This window comes from Benincasa hispida, chromosome 6 (genome assembly GCF_027475165.1).
Source record: "Benincasa hispida cultivar pf3 chromosome 6, pf3_genome.v1.1, whole genome shotgun sequence".
Classification (NCBI taxonomy): domain Eukaryota; kingdom Viridiplantae; phylum Streptophyta; class Magnoliopsida; order Cucurbitales; family Cucurbitaceae; genus Benincasa; species Benincasa hispida.
In genome coordinates, this window is record NC_143483.1 from 48,673,656 (window position 1) to 48,678,689 (window position 5,034).

Genomic DNA, 5,034 nt, shown 5'->3' on the forward strand with positions numbered 1-5,034 from the left:
GAAAGCAAGCCTGAGAGGGAAGCTTTCCTCTCCATTACTTCCACATGCTGGCAAGCACAACCTCCATTCAGGATCTGTGTCAAGACGTTGACACTCCTTCTGTATTTGTTTCTAATCTCTATTTCATCATTTGTATTCATCTTCCTTAATCTTTCATTCACACCATGTATCGAACGCTTAGTTCAAGAATTAAATGTTATGATAATTACCATTGCCATCTCTCTGTCTCGTTCAATTCGTCTATAACCCATTTTCTCCATGATGTTTTCCTAATTCCATGGGTAATTAGCAAGAATTAAACGAGTGAGTTAATTTGTGTTAAGGAAATAATTAAGTTTAGCTAAAGCATGCTCGATGGCATGTTCACCTGTGAGAGCAGAAGTGAAGATGTTATTCCGCCTATCGAGAGAAGGTTGGAAGAATACGTCAACTAAAGCGAGAATTATTTCCAGAGATGGAAACAACTTTGTGTTCATCACGTTCATCCCTGTTTCACCATAGAGATATGGGAACGCGACTGATCACCGAAAGGTGTACGCCAAGGGAAAGCGGAACCTTAGTTGCATCTTTAACGAAATTGACAAAGTTGCGATGTTTTTACTATTTATTCTTTCTCTTTCTGCGTCATTATAAAGACTTGCCATCGCATACATCGAATCTTTGTACAACTTCACAGTCAGTTCTCGACCTCAGTATCGTGTATCATGTATCATGTATCTTGTATCATATTAGTTTAGGATTTTATTTTATAAATGTAATTTTATTTCATCGCAATTTACATTCCTGTATAAACCTAATTCTTTATTCATTGTTAAACCGGTCGCATGTATCACAAAGGTAACGCATTAACGAAAACAATCCCTATGTTCGACCTCGGATTATTCTGAGAAACTTGCGTTGGAATTATACTTGGTTTCAGCGTAAGGAGACTTGTAACACGCATTATTCCATCGCATACTACGAGCATACAATTAACAACGCATATATTTAGACGTAGTATCGCATAAAAATGTCTTTATCGCAAAGTACTTGAGCGCATATTTAGCACATCATTCATCTCATTCATAAGCCATGCGTTAGAGTAGATAAAGAGATTAACTTAGCAGTAGTGTGCATAAGTGATAACACAACATAACATCTCATTCATTCATATTCATCATTGTCCTTATGCTTAAATATTCATTTTTACCATTACAAGTTTATGATGCCGTTGTCAGGGATTACAAGAGGATAGTATAAATATTTGATTACTTTTATAGATGGTTATTCCAGGTATGGGCATGTTTACCTAATGCACCAAAAGTCTAAAACTTTTGAAAATTTTAAAAAGTATAAGGCTGAGGTTGAGAATCAATTAGGTAAAAAGATTTAAACACTTTGATCGGATCGAGGTGGTGAGTATATGGATATAGAATTATTTGATAGAACATGGAATTCAGTCTCAACTCATAGCCCTTGGCACTCCTCAGCAGAACGGTGTGGCAGAGAAATAGAACCTTGTTAGACATGGTTCGTTCCATAATGAGTTATGCTCAGTTACCAAATTCTTTTTGGGGACACGTAGTTGGGACTGCGGTGTATATTTTGAACATAGTTCCCTCGAAAAGCGTTTCTAAAATGCCTTATGAGCTCTGGAGAGGACGTAGAGGAAATCTATATTACTTCAAGATTTGGGGTTGTCCAGCACATGTGTTGGTGCAAAATCCTAAAAAGTTGGAACACCGTTCAAAAGTGTGCCTATTTGTAGGCTACCCAAAGGAAACAAGAGGTGGTCTCTTTTATGATCCTCAGGAAGATAAAGTATTTGTATCGATAAATGCAACCTTCCTAGAGGAAGATTATATAAAGAACCATCAACCTCGTAGTAAGCTAGTAATAGAAGAAATGTCCAGAGAAACGACAAATGTATCAACAAAAGTTGTTGATCGAGCAGTCCTTCAACAAGAGTTGTTGATAGAGTAGGTCCATCAACAAAAGTTGTTGATGAAACTGATACTTCACATCCTTCTCAAGAGTTGAGAATGCCTCGTCGTAGTGGGAGGGTTGTGCAACAGTCTGATTGGTACATAGGTTTAACTGAAACTCAAGTCATCATATCAGATGATGGTTTAGAGGATCTATTGTCTTTTAATCAAGCAATGAATGATGTGGAAAAAGACCAATGTATTAAAGCCATGGACCTTGAAATGGAATCTATGTATTTCAATTCTGTGTGGGATCTTGTAGATCAACCGAAAGGGGTAACACCTATCGGTTGCAAGTGGATCTACAAGAGAAAACGAGACCAAGCTGGTAAGGTACAGACCTACAAAGCTAGACTAGTGGCAAAAGGGTTTACCCAAAGAGAGGGGTTAGATTTTGAAGAAACCTTCTCTTTAGTTGCCATGATAAAGTCTATTAGAATACTTTTGTCCATAGCCACATTTTATGATTATGAAATATGGAAAATGGATGTCAAGACAGCTTTTCTGAATGGCTATCTTAAAGAGAGTATCTATATATCTCAACCAGAAGGGTTTATACAGCAGGGTCAAGAGAAAAAGGTTTGCGGGCTTAATCGACCCATTTATGGATTAAAGCAAGCTTTTAGATCCTGGAATATAAGATTTGACGCTGCGATCAAATCTTATGGCTTTGAAAAAAATGTTGACGAACCCTGTGTCTACAAGAAAACCGTCTACAAAACTATCGCTTTTCTGGTGTTGTATGTTGATGATATTCTGCCATTGGGTATGAGGTAGAATATCTAGCTGACGTTAAGAGATGGTTGACTTCACAATTCCAAATGAAAGATTTGGGAGAAGCACAGTATGTTCTTGGAATCCAAATAGTTCGGAATCGCAAGAACAGAACATTGGCATTATCTCAAGCATCTTATATAGATAAGATGTTGTCTAGGTATAAAATGAAAAATTCCAAGAAAGGATCTTTACCTTTCAAGCATGGAATTCACTTGTCTAAGGAATAGAGTCCTAAGACACCTCAAGAAGTTGAGGAGATGAATTGAATTTCATATGCATTTGCAGTTGGGAGTTTGATGTATGCAATATTGTGTACTCATCCCAATATATGCTATGTCGTAGGAATTGTCAGCAAATTTCAATCCAATCCTGGTCATGACCATTGGACTGTTGTTAAAAACATTCTCAAGGATCTGATCCTTACTGGATACACTGATTCTGACTTTCAGACCGATATTGATTCAAGGAAATCAACTTCGGGGTCAGTATTCACTCTTGACAGAGTAGATTTATGGAGGAGCATCAAGCAAAGTTGTATTGCGAACTCCACAATGGAAGCTGAATATGTTGCTGTAAGAGAATCAGCAAAAGAAACATAGATGATCCATTGACAAAGGCCCTCCGGCTAAAGTGTTCGAGGGTCACCTAGTAGAACTAGGTCTACGAGTTTTGTATCACTGGGGCAAGTGGGAGAATTGATGGATATTGTGATGCCCTAGTTTATTGTATTTATACATTTTATTCTCTTCATATAAACTCAACATTGTATATATTTGTATATATTGATCCACTGGAGTTTTAGTCCAAGTGGGAGTATTATTGGGTTTTTTGTCCTAAAAACTCGCAGTTTGTAAAATAACAAACATTTTCTATTATCAATATACTTGTTATTGATCTCATAAATTGTATGAAAGTCTAAATCCAATAAACTAAGACCCATGACTATTGTATGAGTACTTGAACTTTATGTAGAGAAATAAGAGTGGATCGAGATGAGTAAATAGTCAAAATGATCTATGGTACATGAATGAGGTTGGGTACCTTATTCTGGTAACACCATTGGATGCGACCTACTCTGTGGTTGTTACAAAGAGTTGTAAAGTGCTACATACGATGTGATCCTAATTCGTACATGTTATGACATGAGGAGTGGGGGCGTTCTATGCAATGAGTTTACATAAAATCAGGATCATGAAATAAGTCACTTTTACTTTATAACGTTATTTACTGTTTAAGACTGACTATTTCACCTAGATGACCTAGGTAACTCGATCTTAATCCTGAGCTAACTATGAACTCCTGTTTATTCGGGATTGCCCTAAGATTTGCATAGTTGAGGGTTGGCTCAATAGCATCGGCTCAATAAGACTCCCATTTCAGGGGTAAGATCGGATAGATAGCTGGGGACATAGGGTGCAAGAAGGAGTTCACACCCACCCAATTTAGGGATAGGAGAAAGGTTTTTCTCTCAAGTATTGAATCCAGGTCTTGAACAAAGGGCCCTACCCTCTCACTGGGCTGAGAGAGTTTGGTTTGGTGATTGGATCATAAACTAGTTGTTCATTAAAGAATCAGTAGGGATTTGAGGAATAAGACCTAATCTCGGGGGTAAAACATGAAAGAGTAAAATAATATGCAGCGAAAGTATCAAGGATCCATAAGCTTCTAATTCACTAATTTTAGCAAAAATTAAAGCATGCTCTTCTCAAAAAGTGGGTTTTTTGAACATACCTTTGATGAACTCTCCAAGAAAACGCTTGTTCAGCTGCTGTCTTCACCTGTTATCAACGTGAACCACCTCAAAGCCTTCCCTGCTATGCTCTTGGAGCTTTAGGTAGAGTTGTGGGACTCAAGAACAGCTTGAAGATGTGAAGAAACTAGAGAAACTCACAGCAGCCTGACTGAAGAAGACAACTTCTTCTTCAGAAAAATTTCTCTCGAAATTCTGTATTATCTTTTCTCTAACAACTTCAATATTCTTTATATATATTTGATGAACATGAAAAGAGATGGAGTGCATGGCTTGCAACTCATGCTTGGAGAATCAAAGTAGAGAAGATAATGCTTTTTGTGTGAGCATAAAGATGATGGTAATGGAAAAAATCCATTTTCCATTTTTGTGCAACAAGCAAACAAATTTCCATTTTCTTTTTTTCAAAACATAAAATGATTTAAAATCATTTTCATTCAAAATTTGATTTTCTTATTAATTTCATAAATTAATTTTAAAAAAATTAATTAATCTAATATCAAATATTAAATTAATTTTTGCACAATAATCATCTTTATATAT